Here is an 8,346-nt window from a genome sequence, read left to right on the forward strand (position 1 = left end):
CAAATTTAGGAATATTCTGTTAGTTGTGAATAATGCATTGACGTTGATAAATTTTATGCTTAAGTGCTTACGATAACTTCCAATCATAAATCTCCTTGGATCAGGGCTGTTTTAGGCGCAACGTGAGTGTTGTGACAATTTATGCTTCTCTTGGGGAAGAGGCTCTGTGTCACTCATTTAATGAGGTATTTATTTTGGTTTTCCCGTGATTTGAGGCTATTTATACTTAAATCACCAGGCAATACATGCTAAAAAATGTGTTACATGCCTGTATATTTCACATGCATGAAAAATGTTACTCTGTTTCAGACTGAGGTTACCACTGTGATTTGTGGACACAGAATTGAAGAAACTAGCAAATATAAGTGGACAGCTTGACACTGTCAAGCGGATAATATGCATGGATGACGAATTTCAGTTTGATACTCCATTGGGTTCTGGAAGCAGTAGCTGGACCATCACTTCTTTTTCCAATGTAGAAAAGCCGGGTCGTGAAAATCCTGTTGAAGCAGACTTACCTCTTTTGGCGGGATGTTGCTGTGATAATGTACACAAGTGGTAGTATTGGTTTGCCGAAGGTTAAGAGTTAAACCCCATAATATATATTATGCAACTACATCTGATGTATGCTAGAAATTGTTTCAAGTTGTTTTAACCTCTGCGAAATGGTGATTGTTGTATTATCAGTTAAGATAGACGAGTAGAGTTTTAGCTCTCTAGGCATTATTCGTTGATGTAGGTGTTCATGGGTGAGCCACGTAATCTTTTGCTGTGTTGCATTCTTTTTCCCTGTCGAATCTTGGCATCACCTTATACGTCATGCTAATTTAGATTATTTTATTTTTATTTCTTGTCTAATATTTGACATAGCTTGATAAGGTGACCACCTAGAAATATGGCTTCCGTTCGCATCTATTAGTTACAATTCAAATGAGTAATAAAGTTCAGTTTTAGTGTTATCAGTAAGAAATTGAATTAGTAGCAACATTTATCTTCTTTGAGGACTTAAATTCCTACTTGAAGGAAGAAAAGAAAGATGATATTGACATACTTCCTCCTTTGTGAAATGGAAGATTTAGAACACACTGTGTTTCTTTTATCGTGAATAGAATAAAATTTTCCATTTTATTCTAGACATGATGGAACTTTGGACTTTGCATTGGTTTAGACTTGATTTTTCTTTTCAGCACTAACAAATGACTGTGTTTTCAAATTACGAAAGTCGATAATTTTCTTATTTAACATACCATTTGTTTTATTAAGTGGGTTGGTGCACAAAGAATTATTTAGTCACAAGTTTACTAAAATCCTGATTTTAGCTGTATTTTGCATCATTCAGGGTGTTATGATGACACATTGCAATGTTTTAGCGACAGCATCTGCTGTGATGACAATTGTTCCTGGACTTGGAAGTCAGGATATTTATTTAGCGTACCTACCACTGGCTCATATTCTTGAACTAGCAGCCGAGGTATAAAATGTCATCCAGTTAACTTTTGTTGGCATCTATAAATTATAATATGATGATTGATCAATCCCTTGTTGAAAATATTTTGAGAATCTTATTTTACTGCAGACTATTATAGCAGCAATTGGAAGTTCTATTGGATATGGATCTCCTTTAACTCTTCCCGATACTTCTAATAAGATAAAGAAAGGAACAAAAGGTGATGCCACAATACTAAGGCCAACATTGATGGCAGCTGTTCCAGCTATTCTTGACCGTGTCCGAGAGTAAAAAGGTCTGAAATCTGTTCATATTCTAGACATTTTGTTATTTTCTATTTTTCTTAAATTTTAAATTTTGAGGAGTTTGAGCAACATCTTGGTAAAACTTCAGATAGATGCTACTGGTGGATTGTCCAAGTATTTATTTGATTTGGCATATGCTCGTCGATTGTCTTCATTAAACGGAAGCTGGTTTGGGGCGTGGGGCTTAGAGAAACTTTTATGGGACCTTTTGGTTTTCAGAAAAGTTCGAGCGATTTTGGGTGGTTAGATCCGTTTCATACTTTCTGGAGGCGCTCCTCTTTCTGGTGACACTCAAAGATTTATCAATATTTGTCTTGGGTTAGTATTGATTTTTCATCCACTTGATTGCAAATAGTTTATTTCTTCCATTTTCCGGTTATTATTGTGTTTTTTTAAAAATTATTTTGTTCATCTACAACTCATTGTTTAATATTTTTTCAGTGCTCCAATTGGTCAAGGATATGGCCTTACTGAAACCTGTGGAGGTGGGACTTTTAGCGAATATGATGATACATCTGTTGGTCATGTTGGTGCCGCTCTACCTTGCTCTGTCATCAAGGTATAATAAATTGCTTCCCATCTATACGAAATATTCCTAGCTTTCAACAATTTTAAACTTCAATATTGTATTTTATTTTATTTTTTTAAAAAGCGTATGTTAATGTTACATCTTGCCCTTAAATCGCTGAAGAGATAGAAAGACAGTACATGGGTGTATCGTTTTTGGGTGAAAAGTCATTTTTTATTCATGTAAAAAATAATCACAGCATTCATTGTATGAATTCTGGAATCACTTCATGAAGTCTTCGTGTTTGCGATATCCTATAATTGTTTTCCTGGACACATTTTTAATCTTTTTTGACCGTAAATATTTGAAATTTTTTAGTTGGTTGATTGGCCTGAGGGAGGATATTTAATAACCGATTCTCCAAAACCACGGGGAGAAATTGTTGTTGGTGGGCCAAATGTTACACTTGGATACTTTAAAAATGAGGAGTAAACGAAGGAAGCATACAAGGTAATCATTTGTGTTTTTTGCTTATTCTTACATCATATATCTTTTAAGCATATGGTTTTACTAGTCAATTTTTATTGCTCGCTCGAAGGTGGACGAGAGAGGGATGAGGTGGTTCTACACTGGTGACGTTGGCCAATTCCATGGCGATGGTTGCCTTGAAATCATAGATCGTAGAAAGGACATTTTTAAACTCCAACATGGGGAATATGTTTCCTTAGGGAAGGTAAGGTACAAATAAAGAACGTGACAGAACCAGAGGTGTAGGCATTGGTGGTCTCTCCGTCGTCTCTTAAAGTTCCCCAAAAATCCGTTTTTGGCCCCCTTTAAAGTTTTGAGTTTTAGTTTGCCTTGTTACTCTTGGCTTTGCTGCTGAAAGTGTTTTTATATTTATATTTGTGTTCTGGTACGATTATTCTCGGTTCAGATTTCCAAGATTTCCTATGCAGGTTGAAGCTGCTCTGAGTATTTGCCCATATATCGACAACATAATGTTGCATGCCAACTCTTTCCATAGTTTTTGTGTAGCCTTAGTGGTGGCTTCACAGGCCACTCTGGATGCATGGGCTTTGAACCAAGGGATTTGGTATTCTAACTTTTTGGACTTGTCCGAGAAGGAAGAGATTCTGAAGGAAGTCTCCACTTCAATACTAAAGGTACTAATCATTCTGATCGATTTTCAGCATTCATGATTTTATTACAATGTCAATATGTTGCAAACTCGGCCTTGCCTTGATAACAATTTGATTAATTGAGCTCGAGGGCAGTCAATTGCGAGATTGGCACACTTTTTCCCATGGTTTTCTTGTTGATAACATGTCAACTTTTTTCTCAAATTGAAACGCCAAACTCGATATCTATCACTTTCTTCAACAAATATGCATCTTTTTTTTTTACATAAAATTAAATTAAATTTTGAATCACCCCTCTCCCTTTCCTTTTTGGGTGGATTAAGATTGTTTTGCAACATTAATGTTCTGTATAGGCAGCAAAGGCAGCTCGACTAGAAAAATTCGAGATCCCTGTGAAGATCAAGTTACTTTCTGAAGCATGGACTCTAGAATCTGGCCTTGTTACGGCGGCACTCAAGCTCAAGAGAGAGATCATTCGGAAAACCTTTTCCGACGATCTTAACAAGCTATATTCATAACGAAAATAAAAGAACCTTCTTACATGCGTATGCATGCAGATACCTTAAAATTTTTGTTACAGCATTTTAATCTCTTTCCTCTCTTTGTTATTTGACTATTGTTTCCTGTATGAAGTTATACAAATTAAATTTGCTACTGGTTAGTTGACTTTGTTAGAGAACTCTATTGGTTTGTCGCGTGTTACCTATAAACTATATGGGTTGTTAGCAAATTTATGAATCTCGGACACGAGGTCTTTCAATTCCATTTTTGAAACCATATTACTATTATTACTGTTTTGAAAAGATATACTATCCATTCTAGAATATATATATATATATATATATATAATTTATTTTTTTTTGAGGGAAGTACAAATTCAGTGTATCATGATAAAATATTGACCACTTTTGGACACATCTCGTTGGAGTAAAGAAGCACCACTCACACTGACACTTTCTCTCTATATATGTATATAATATAAGTCAATTTCATCCCATTTTCTGTTTCTCATGCTAAAGCACAAACGCAGATAAATGAAAATGAAAGAGTACTGCAACAGAGATGGTTACAGTGAATGCTGCTGTTTGCATCCAAAACACACAGTTGTAGGTGTATGCGTGTTTTGCTTGAACGAGAGGCTCTTAGTTTTAGCAGCTAATTCACACCAAACCCGAATCCGTCACCTTCACCAAAACAAGAACGTCCACACATTCTACGATATTTTCTCTTTCAAAGGTTTGCAACATCGTATCAAGGTTAAACAGAAGAAATCTGACCTTCAGAATCTGATCATCACTTCATCTGTCTGCAGTCAAGAAGGTATATATGATTTGCTGATAAAGGAATCGACGTAGTCCAACTTAGTTTGGATGTATGTAAACTCTACTTTTTAGAAACATTTTCTATCTTCAGCAAGAAGTATAACGTGGGATGATCCATTATTTGATGAAATTGCCAAGTTCATGTATAGAATAGAGAATGTTTACTCCAAGGATTTTTCCTTGTCAGAAATTCTTCTAGCTGCTGCAATCCAGATTTTGTCACGTCTCTCTGGGCCCTTTTTAACTTATTTGCTCGAAAGAAAGTAATATTTTTCATCTATACAAGAAAATTTTGAAATCTTGATACAATTACAACTACATTCATTACCAAATACTTGGTGTTTTTTTGTGTGTCACCTCAGATTCTTTTATATCAATCAAATTTGAAGATAATGGTGTTGCATCATGGAACAAGGAGAACATCTCCAAAGCACAACTTGATCATCAAAGTGAATATGACAACTGCGACGATGCCAAGAAGATAAAAAGTTTGGTAGATCACGTGAAACATCGTGCGGCGATGCTGAGGTGGCGGAGGCGTATTGGCCACATCTTTCATCTCATTAGATGGAAGAGGTCCAACAAAGGCAATATGTGCCATGGCTCAAAGCTTGAAGGAGCAAACTTTTGATATGGATGGATGAGGAATCTCACAAAGAATAAAGGGCTTTTTGGATAGAACGAGAATATCCAGAGTGCGTTTCCAATTCTAAGGCATTAATTAAATTTTTTTTTTTTATAGATAATGAAATATGTATTATGTTCTATGTACAACTGAGGTTACACATTGAGCTGCAAAATGCAACTTACATACGTCATTTGCCATCTAATACTTAATTTTTTTTTACTGAAACAAGAAATTTGTTATTTTTAAGATGTACATATATATACCATTAATATGAGTAGAATGATTATTAATAGATAATCCAAATATATATATCACTACTCGAACTCGACTCGGGATTCGATCTGATCTCTAATCTCATTAAACGGAAATTGAGCTAATAATTTTACATGAGTAATATCGATTTAAACCTTGAAGGTACATATTTTATAAATATATTGAAGAATATATTTATAGGAATAAATAACTTTAGGAAACCAAGTATCCATTCCCTCTAGTGCACAAACAGCAATACTAAAAGGGCCAAAATATATTTAGATAAGAAAAAGGGACCCATCCCTCTTATCCACCAAACGAATCGAGAAAATCGAGCTTGAATAAAATGAAAAAGGGGGACACCTTTATTTTGCTTTCATTTTAAAGGTCTCCCATTGTCAAAAATACTTTAGAGAGCATATTTATATTGATTTGTCATTGCATGTAAAATGTGTTAGAGTAGATGTCCTGCAAGCCAACTGTTGGCTAGGGATTTTATTGACTCAGTTGTAAAGAATAATCTTTATTTTAATATAATTCATTATTTTATGTTTTGTTATCTCTTTATCTGTATACCCATGTTATCAAAATGAATCGTAATTCGATGTTGAAACTCGTTTGTAAACACTGTATAATCTAAATTCATTCCTAGTCGATTCAGCCGCCTAAAACATGGATAAAGGTCGCTTGAGCTTGAGACTAGCATCTGTGATGTTGTGTACTGCGTTTCTTGGTAAGGGCATAGAGATGTCCAAACATGCAGATGGGTAGTCATATGATGATTATACCGAACAACCCTCCCTCGGACTTTCCAAGTGGTTATCATTCATCGAGAGGATAAGTCTGTGGTTATGATTGTACACCATTAGTCCTTACGACCCGGGACAACACTGAGGCTCTATATGCGAGGGTTGTGCTTTGACTCGTTTACCGGCTCCAGGAGAGTCATCAGGTGGCGAGGTTGGGTACAATTACGACACATATAGGAGCCAGTGCATTGTAGTCGGGAATTCACCGCTCACTTACGGGTGTGAATATCCTATGTGACCTAATGTAATAATAGTGCATGGAATCTCTGGCCAGAGTATAACATGTACGTTTGAGAAGGAGTTCTCAAATAGTACACGCGATGCCACTATTATAGTTATCACATAGTTATCGAATTAATATGCAACCCTCGATGAACCAATGGTTGCTTATTCGATCGGGATATATGAGATGAAGGGACCGTACTGTACGTTAATCATAATTGACTGGTTCTTGCAGGCACTATCAGTGATACCTAGGGGATCATGGGGCGATGCTACTAGACGCTCTTACCATGATCCGATGGGTGCAATCAGAAATGAGTTCTGACATTCTTGATCAAGGTGTTGATGAAAAGAATGGGGCTAACTGGGGTAAGCCCGAATAAAGGATTATGTCCTGAATCACAAAGAGTTGTGAACCCACGGCTAGCTGTATCCCTGAACCATTGAGGGTCACACAAGAACTGGATTATTTGTTCCCGTTGAGATAATAAATTCAAGAAGTTGAATTTAAATTATGATGTAGTAAATTCAAAGAGTTGAATTTATGATAATTAAATTTTGAGAAAATAAATTCAAGGAATTGAATTTTATGATATAGTAAATTCAAGAAGTTGAATTTATGAAATTTGGAGAAAATAAATTCAAGGAGTTGAATTTGTAAAGTTTAAGAATTTAATTTATTAAACTCAAAAGTTGAGTTTATTAAATATTAAATTAAATATAGTGGGAAGTATGTTTAATAGGCTTGTAGGAGTACAAGTCCAACATACTAAATAATTAAAGTTCTTAATGGACTTTGATTAATTAATTAAACCAGTTGGACTAGTCCAATTAATTAATCAAGCACATTAATGTTAATTATGATTATTAGGTCATGGAATTTTAAATAAATAAAAATTCTTGACCTAAAATCACAGCCTCCACAAAATTGAGTTGTGCCAATTTCGAGAATCACCAATTTTGGAAATGCAATAAGAATCTTTCATTAACTTAATTAATCCAATTAATTAAGTAAAGGAATGATTATTATGGAAAAGGATTGATTAATTCTTAAAATTGATTGCATGTATTCGGTGGATTCTTTTCTTTTGAAGATTTGAGAAATAAGGCATCCGATAATTTTTCCTTGCTTTTTGGACAATAACTTTCGGCTCCTCCATAATTCTTCTTTGTGCTCTCAAAAATTGTGTTCTATCTCAAATACAAAATCTTCTACACTTCCTAGTGCGAGTTAGAAGAGGAACATATATTCCGGTCGTGGACCTGATTAGTAGATCGAAGACCGTTCGTAGGGGATTCACAAAGAGCTATCTCCGCTAACCTCGGAATAGTTGGAGCCCAGTGATTTATTATTCACCAAAGGTATAAGAATTTCTAACGCCCTATGAATGTTTATGTATTTGTTAAAACCATACGAGTGTCCAAAATTATTTTGAATTTCAAAATAAAATAAAAAAATTTAAACTTCCGCTGCGTTTTTGGGCACGTAGAAAACCGAGATCCAACCAAATGTACATAATTTAATATGCCCAGCAACCCTGTGAACGAATTGGTAGGCCTCTAAATAAGATAATGCAACAGTCCATGTGCTCTGCTTCTGCAACTTTGGAGTAATTACTTTTGTCTTGTAATATTGAATGCACGGTAGCCAATATTGTGTTTCTCTTTTCTTGAAATATATATTTGGGATCCTTCAAAACTCCCCAACGATTCT

At 35.1% G+C, this 8,346-nt stretch overlaps 1 pseudogene; it reads left to right on the forward strand.

The window, feature by feature from the left end:
* Positions 1-95: 95 nt before the first annotated feature.
* Positions 96-4,006, forward strand: LOC142514318 (long chain acyl-CoA synthetase 9, chloroplastic-like; annotated as a pseudogene).
* The last annotated feature ends 4,340 nt before the right edge of the window (positions 4,007-8,346 follow it).

The sequence above is a fragment of the Primulina tabacum genome, chromosome 1 (genome assembly GCF_025594145.1).
Source record: "Primulina tabacum isolate GXHZ01 chromosome 1, ASM2559414v2, whole genome shotgun sequence".
NCBI lineage: Eukaryota > Viridiplantae > Streptophyta > Magnoliopsida > Lamiales > Gesneriaceae > Primulina > Primulina tabacum.